Source organism: Staurois parvus, unplaced genomic scaffold (assembly GCF_062004578.1).
Source record: "Staurois parvus isolate SC_StPar_1 unplaced genomic scaffold, SC_StPar_1.0 ptg000449l, whole genome shotgun sequence".
Taxonomy (NCBI): Eukaryota; Metazoa; Chordata; class Amphibia; order Anura; family Ranidae; genus Staurois; species Staurois parvus.
In genome coordinates, this window is record NW_028318245.1 from 2,611,354 (window position 1) to 2,620,422 (window position 9,069).

At 50.7% G+C, this 9,069-nt stretch overlaps 1 pseudogene; it reads right to left on the minus strand.

The window, feature by feature from the left end:
- Positions 1-5,675: 5,675 nt before the first annotated feature.
- On the minus strand, positions 5,676-5,823 carry LOC149453304 (U2 spliceosomal RNA; annotated as a pseudogene).
- Positions 5,824-9,069: the final 3,246 nt, after the last annotated feature.

A 9,069-nucleotide genomic window follows, 5' to 3' on the forward strand; every position in this document is an offset into this window, starting at 1 on the left:
GTACCCCCGAATGCAGGGATTAATTTTTGCCGCCATTTAGTGCCGACCAGGTAGAGTCCCTGGTGTGGTTATTAGAGGATGATGTGGGTTACTTTCTGGAGCGTTATTCTGCATGTTCACCACAGGTACTAAGAGATTGTATAAACGCAGTGCAGTCTTTGACCAGACAGGCTTTGTGTAAGCGGAGCTTTGTTCAACCCATACTGCAGACATGGTCAGACTTGTTGCACCCAGCCTCAGTCAGCTTGCAACGTCATTCCTCTGCTCAAGGCACTCTTCCTGCATCCCCGACAGCACCCCCAGTGACTGCCCAGTATACTCTATCTACCACATACCAGTCCTCTGCTCCCACTCGCTGCACCTATCCTTTCTTAAACCCTGTAAAGAAGTCCTCTATAGCAACTGCTCCCTCCTCTGTTCCATCTTCCAGCTCTTCTCTGTCCTCAGCTGCTCCATTCGTTTGCAGACCTGCGTTTACTTGCAGTGCTCCAGTAGTTAAAACCAGAAAAAAGCGAAAATTCTTTCCAACCAGTACCATCCTGCCAGTATCCAAACCTCCTGATGTCTGTACCCAGCCTGATGAACTGATCCAGCCTGATGATCCTATCACGCCTGATGACCCAGTGCCCGCTGTCATACCTGGTGACCCGATGCCCGCTGTGGAGCCAGACGATCCAATGCCTGATGACCCAGTGCCCACTGTCATGCCTGGTGACCCGATGCCCGCTGTGGAGCCAGACGATCCGGTACCTGATGACCCGGTGCCCGCTGTCATGCCTGGTGACCCGATGCCCGCTGTCGAGCCAGACGATCCAGCGCCAGATGACCCGGTGCCTGCTGTCGAGCCAGACGATCCGGTACCTGATGACCCGGTGCCCGCTGTCGTGCCAATTGACTCAGAGCCCACTGTCGTGCCTGGTGACTCGGTGTCCACTGCCTTGCCAGATGACGCGGTGCCCGCTGTCAAGCCAAATGACTTGATGCCTGGTGACCCGATGCCCGCTGTCCAGCCAGACGATCCAATGTCTGACCCAGTGCCCGCGGTCATGCCAGTTGACTCGGAGCACACTGTCGTGCCTGGTGACTCGGTGCCCACCGCCTTGCCAGATGACGCGGTGCCCACTGTCGAGCCAAATGACCTGATGCCTGGTGACCCGATGCCCGCTGTCGAGCCAGACGATCCAGCGCCAGATGACCCGGTGCCCGCTGTCGATCCAGACGATCCGGTACCTGATGACCCAGTGCCTGCTGTCATGCCTGGTGACCCGATGCCCGCTGTCGAGCCAGACGATCCAGCGCCGAATGACCCGGTGCCCGCTGTCGTGCCAATTGACTCAGTGCCCACTGTTGTGCCTGGTGACTCGGTGCCCACTGCCTTGCCAGATGACGCGGTGCCCGCTGTCGAGCCAAATGACCTGATGCCTGGTGACCCGATGCCCGCTGTCGAGCCAGACGATCCAATGTCTGACCCAGTGCCCGCGGTCATGCCTGCTGACTCGGAGCTCACTGTCATGCCTGGTGACCCGATGCCCGCTGTCGAGCCAGACGATCCAATGCCTGATGACCCAGTGCCCACAGTCATGCCTGGTGACCCGATGCCCGCTGTCAAGCCAGACGATCCAGCGCCAGATGACCCGGTGCCTGCTGTCGAGCCAGACGATCCGGTACCTGATGACCCGGTGCCCGCTGTCGTGCCAACTGACTCAGAGCCCACTGTCATGCCTGGTGACTCGGTGCCCACTGCCTTGCCAGATGACACGGTGCCCACTGTCAAGCCAAATGACCTGATGCCTGGTGACCCGATGCCCGCTGTCCAGCCAGACGATCCAATGTCTGACCCAGTGCCCGCGGTCATGCCAGTTGACTCAGAGCCCACTGTCGTGCCTGGTGACTCGGTGCCCACTGCCTTACCAGATGACGCGGTGCCCGCTGTCGAGCCAAATGACCTGATGCCTGGTGACCCGATGCCCGCTGTCGAGCCAGACAATCCAATGTCTGACCCAGTGCCCGCGGTCATGCCTGGTGACTCGGAGCCCACTGTCATGCCTGGTGACCCGATGCCCGCTGTCGAGCCAGACGATCCAATGCCTGATGACCCAGTGCCCACAGTCATGCCTGGTGACCCGATGCCCGCTGTCGAGCCAGACGATCCAGCGCCAGATGACCCGGTGCCTGCTGTCGAGCCAGACGATCCGGTACCTGATGACCCGGTGCCCGCTGTCGTGCCAACTGACTCAGAGCCCACTGTCGTGCCTGGTGACTCGGTGCCCACTGCCTTGCCAGATGACACGGTGCCCACTGTCAAGCCAAATGACCTGATGCCTGGTGACCCGATGCCCGCTGTCCAGCCAGACGATCCAATGTCTGACCCAGTGCCCGCGGTCATGCCAGTTGACTCAGAGCCCACTGTCGTGCCTGGTGACTCGGTGCCCACTGCCTTGCCAGATGACGCGGTGCCCACTGGCGAGCCAAATGACCTGATGCCTGGTGACCCGATGCCCGTTGCCTTGCCTGATGACCCGGTGCCCGCCGCTCCGCCTGGGGGCCCGGTGTCTGCCGTCCCTCCTGGGGGCCCGGCGCCCGCTGCTCCGCCTGGGGGCCCGGCGCCCGGCGCCCGTCGCCCCGCCTGGGGGCCCGATGCCTGTCGCCTGATGCCTGAACTATTTTTGTATAGTATTTGGTATCTGTATTGTCTCTTCTGTGACGATCGCGCATCAGACCCCTGACCTTCTCACCAAACTCGTGACCGAAGGAGTAGCCAATCTGAAACCGCAATGTCATGTGCATAACAATGCCACGCCCAGCTGCACAACTATTTTCCAGCTAATTGGACCACAGTCGAGGTACATGCAGCCTGGGAGCGTTTGTTACTCGGTCAGGTTAATTCTGCAATTAACCCTTCACACTGCCACCACCTTCTTTTTGTATAGAGAAAAAGGAAACTCAGCAATACACTAATATGATTGGTTAATCGTCAGTATACCGCTATCTCCATGGACAGGTTATACAGAGGGTTAAACACTCATAGTAGCGTTCTTCAGTGGCAGGGATTCGTAAGTCACATTAAAGGGCTATGGAAACAGTTCAACACTTTCAGAAAGTAAGATTTATTACTATAATGTCAAAAGGGTGCAGTAGAAATATTTACAGAAAAAAGATGTAACCAATATATATATATAAATATACAGAGCCCAACAGCACAGATAACAGAAAGAAGTTTAGGTAAATAAGTACTTGCCAAACAGATGCCTGGGGTTAAGCAGTTTCAAGTCTGATGAGCTAAAAAGTGATTTCTGGTCTTGCACTCAGTTTCGTTGTTACAGCGAGATTCTCCTTTGCTCTTTGTCTGCTAGATGTTAAAACGCAGAGGGTCCTCACTTCTCTGTCTACACACAAAACATAACAGCCTCTTTTCTACTCAAAATCAACGGGGTGTCTCTTACAACAGAACCCAATTGCCTTATTTGGTAAAAGGATTGTATAAAGGCAGGGACTAGCAAGGTACACTGAACGCATTCCTGAGGGAGGGGGGGAAATCGGCGGAGGGAGACTGATTTGGAATTTAAGAGAAATACCTTTTTGAGGACAAGCTTTCGGGGTATGTCCCCTTCTTCAAGGTCCAAGCAGTACTATTACAATGTTTCAGCAGAAATAGTACTGTAATAGTACTGTAATAGTACTGCTTGGACCTTGAAGAAGGGGACATACCCCGAAAGCTTGTCCTCAAAATTGTATGTTAGTGCAAATAAAAAAAGTATCCCGGACAGTACTCAATTGTTTCTGTCACAAGTGCACTAATACGGCTACAATCACCTCAAGAGAAATACCAAAATGCTGAAGTTTGGAGCAAAATGGAGAACCCTCCCCCTCTGTGTGCATGATTGTTACATCTTCTAATTCCAGTGCCCACTTATGGTATGACACTACAACAAAATATTGCTGAAAAAAAACAAAAAAAAAAACTACCCAATGAAGACTTTTGTTTGGAATGAAAATCAGCCATATTGGGTGGCCGCTGCTGTTTTACAGCCAATGAGAAAAGGCAACAAAATGACAACGTATGCAATTGTATTTAATGCCACAATATGTTGTCACTGATGCTGTTCTCTGAGAATTGAAATGTTCTGTGAAACACGTATAGTTTTGAGGCATCCCCTAAGCATTTACATAGTCTGGCTGAAAAAAGACAAAAGTCCATCTAGTTCAACTATTAAATAAAAAAAAAAAAGTTATAATCCTACTGTGACAATCTAAAACCGCGATGTCACGTGCGTAACAATACCACGCCCAGCTACATCGTGCACAACAATTTTCCAGCTAATTGGACCACAATCGATGTACCGGCAGCCTGGGAGCGATTGTTACTGGGTCAGGTTAATTACGCAATTAACCCTTCACACTGCCACCACCTCCTTTTTGTACAGAGAAAGAGGAAACTCGGCAATCTCAGCAATAACACTATAATGGTTGACATAATCCTCTGTATAACACTGCCACTGCAGACCGGTTATACAGAGGGTTAAACAAACACAGTAGCGCTCTTTTAGAGGCAGGAATTCGTAAATTGCATTAACGAGCTATAGAAACAGTTCAACACTTTCAAAAGGAAAGATTTATTACTAAAAGGTCAAAAAGGTGCAATAACAATATTTACAGAAAAAGATGTAACCAATATATATATATATATATATATATATATATATATATATATATATATAAATATACAGAGCACAACAGCATAGCCAACAGATAACAGAAAGAAGTTTATGCAGGTAAGTAATTGCCAAAACACACACTTGCACAAGGTCTGTGTCTCGACTGCTAGTTCGTTGGTTCATCGCAGGAGACTCTGCTTTCTCTCACACTGCTTTTTTTTGAAGTCCGCGGAAGTGCGAAAAACGAAAACCCGTAAGTGGACAAAAAACGTGCTAGTGCAAAACCAACACGAAAAAGTGCACTTAGGGGTGTGCTTTGTCCACCCCCCGAAGGGGTAGGACCTCTACCCTGATCCCCCGGAGCACGAAACTCCTGCCAGGGACTAAGGTTTCCATGTGGTCCACCTAGCCAAAAGGCCTGGCGGACCCCTTTCCTTGTGGCTAGCCTAAACCAGCCACCAAGTACTTGGTAAGGGGGCTCTCCCGAAGAGAAGACACCCTAGGGACAGGGGAGGAAGGAACCAAAAGGCCACACATCCTCCCCCTAGAATTCAGGTTTAGGCCCGAGGACCCACACCCTACAATCCGTGAGTAAAAAAACACACAAATAAGTGAAAAAGTGACAAACAGTGGGAGAAAAATAGATTAAATAAATAAGCAAAAATAAAAAAAGTGGCCGTGCAATTGTGCACTGGCTAGGCCCTGAGGCCCGTAGCATAAAAATTGCCCTGGACTTAGCCAAAAGGTCTAGCCCTAAAAGGCGCAGTGCAGGAAAAGTGTTTAGAACTGTGACCATGTGCACGTTTCACACTTGGGACCCCACCCCCATGTGTTACTAGGAGCACCCCTGAGGCGACCACTCTCAGGGGGCACAGTTCCGTGGACTTTCTGCCTCCCCGGCCCCTGGCCAGACAAGGTAGATCCGTTCAAACCAGGAGGAACTGGGCCCCTCTAGTTTTTCAGGGGGAATTACCCCTGGGCCCCAACAGCCTGTGGGCGCCTCGATTTCTGTTCCAGCCTGTACTAACCATCAGGACCCCCATCCTTCCAGCAGGAGTACTATACAACCAATCATCCCCGCAAGCAGGAATGATGGTGGAGAACCCCTACTGGACACTAATAAGAACAGATACTACACTTGATCTTAGCCAAAAGGCCGAGAAGCGATTTCTCTCACACTGCTGGTGATGTTAATCGCAGGGACATCTCTCGTACTCTCACCCACACACAAAGAATAACAGCCCTTTTCTCTACCAAAATCAGCACGGTGTCTTCTTACAACAGAACTAATTGCATTATTTTAGGGAGGGGGTTGTGTAAAGGGAGCTCAGGTTTTTTAAACTCAGTCACATACAGTGGGGCAAAAAAGTAAATGTAACCCACCTGCTCCCCGTTCACACCTGAGACCTTGTAACACGAGTCACATGACACCGGAGAGGGGAAATGGCTCATTGATTGGGCCCAATTTGGACCTTGTCACTTAGGGGTGGAGTCACTGTTGTTGCCAGTGGTTTAGACATTAACGGCGGTGTGTTGAGTTATTTTGAGGGGACGGCAAATTTACATGTTATACAAGCTGTACACTGACTAGGTCACATTGTAGCAAACTGTCATTTCTTCAGTGTTGTCACATGAAAAGAGAGAATCAAATATTGACACAAATGTGAGGGGGGACTCACTTCTGGGGGATACTGTATATATATATACATTGTATGCAGTGCGGGGGAGGGGGGACTCACTTCTGGGAGATGCTGTATATATACGCAAAAAAGTATTTAGTCAGCCACCAATTGTGCAAGTTCTCCCACTTAAAAAGATGAGAGAGGCCTGTAATTGGCATCATAGGTAGACCTCAACTATGAGAGACAAAATGAGAAAAAAAATCCAGACAATCACATTGGCTGATTTGGAAAGAATTTATTTGCAAATTATGGTGGAAAATAAGTATTTGGTCAATATCAAAAGTTCATGTCAATACTTTGTTATATATTCTTTGTTGGCAATGACAGAGGTCAAACGTTTCCTGTAAGTCTTCACAAGGTTGGCACACACTGTTGCTGGTATGTTGGCCCATTCCTCCATGCAGATCTCCTCTAGAGCAGTGATGTTTTGGGGCTGTCGCTGGGCAACACGGACTTTCAACTACCTCCAAAGGTTTTCTATGGGGTTGAGATCTGGAGACTGGCTAGGCCACTCCAGGACCTTGAAATGCTTCTTACAAAGCCACTCCTTCATTGCCCGGGCGGAATGTTTGGGATCATTGTCATGTTGGAAGACCCAGCCACGTTTCATCTTCAATGCCCTTGCTGATGGAAGGAGGTTTGCACTCAAAATCTCACGATACATGGCTCCATTCATTCTGTCCTGTACATGGACCAGTCGTCCTGGTCCCTTTGCGGAGAAAAGCCCCAAAGCATGATGTTGCCACCCCCATGCTTCACAGTAGGTATGGTGTTCTTTGGATGCAACTCAGCATTCTCTCTCCTCTAAACACGACGAGTTGTGTTTCTACCAAACAGTTCTATTTTGGTTTCATCTGACCATATGACATTCTCCCATTCCTCTTCTGGATCATCCAAATGCTCTCTAGCAAACTTCAGACGGGCCCAGACATGTACTGGCTTAAGCAGGGGGACACGTCTGGCACTGCAGGATCTGAGTCCCTGGCGGCGTAGTGTGTTACTGATGGTAGCCTTTGTTACGTTGGTCCCAGCTCTCTGCAGGTCATTCACTAGGTCCCCCCGTGTGGTCCTGGGATTTTTGCTCACCATTCTTGTGATCATCATCAGAGTCCACATCACTAAGCACTCTGCACCCCGGTGTTGTGTCTCTTCTCTCAATGTCAGTACTACATTCTCTAGGACGGGGTTGCCAAGACATTGATCGCGATCTACCTATCAACCGCAGACAGCCGACCAGTAGACCGTGAGCACAGTGGACTTTGGCGGTGACTCCCCCCCCCCCCAACTGAAGAGTGGGAGGCAGTACTGGATGGAGGGAGAGAACTGCCTCGGGTAACATTTTGAGATGCTGGGTGCCTGGTTGCTCCCCCCTCTGCCCTTTCACCCAGTACTGTGCTGCCTTATCACTCTCTGCTCTACTGAATGGAGGGTGGGAGCTGCCTCCGTTATCTTTTTGAGCTGCTAGGTGCCTGGTGATTGGTTGCTAGGAAGCCAGGCAGTCCTAACAACAAATCACCAGCTTATTAATTTGAAGAAATAATTCCAGCAGCTCCCCTCCTTTGCCATTTCATCCAGTACTGTGCTCCCTATCACTGTCCGCCCTGCAGTACAACTGTGTAAGGTTGGAGAGTGTTACCTAAACACTGGTGGGGGTTTTTGTGTGTGTGTGTGTGTGTGGGGGGGGGGGGTGTGATGTGAAGGGGACAGACGACACTGCCTTGGGGGAAGGGGAGGGCAGAGGATGGACACTACAATGTTGGGGGAGGGTGAAATTTTGAAGGGAAGTGCAGGACACTACCAAGGAGGAAGGGGTGGAGGCAGAGGTCACTACAGTTGGGGAGGGGGGTTTGATATGAAGGGGGTATTACTTTGGGGGGGGGAAGGTGATGTAAAGAAGGGGCACAGAACACTGCTATGGGGGGGCAAAATACACTACCATGGGGCGGGGGGCAGAAGAATCTGCCATAGGGGAGCAGAAGACACTGCCATGGGGGGGGGGGCAGAGTCCATTACTGTTGGGGGGGATGATGTGAAGGGGGGCACAGAACTCCACTGTGACATGTGATGCATTCTAAAGCAGATAGAGGCTGAAGTGCAGAGGAAGATGAGGTGGTGAAGGAAGAATGGAAGCTGGAAGGAGGAATCCAGACCAGGGAACATGACAATCACAGGAGCAGGATGTGAACACAGGAAGCCTTGCTGCTAGTGTGTGGGCACGTTGCTCAAAGAGAGAAATCCACACGCTAGCTCTTTAGGATAGTGCCCCTTCTGTGATAGGCTGCAGTGCTGGAGGAAGCAGGTGATTGGACAGAGAGGAAATGACCAGGAACTGGAGCGTGTGAAACCATATATGCAATGTGTTCCACAGCAGCAGAACCTTCCCACCATCAATACTATGATCTCCCGCAGCTCTCCTCCACCATCCACACTACATTCTCTGACAGCTCTCCTCCCACCACCATCCACACTACATTATCTAACAGCTCTCCTCCCACCACCATCCACACTACGTTCTCTGACAGATCTCCTCCACCATCCACACTACATTCTCTAACAGCTCTCCCCCCACCATCCACACTACATTCTCTGACAGCTCTCCTCCCACCATCCACACTACATTGTCTGACAGCTCTCCTCCAATGCACACTACATTCTTCGACAGCTCTCCTCCACCATCCGCACTACATTCTCTGACAGCGCTGTGGCGGAACCATTCCACCTGGGCTTCCTCG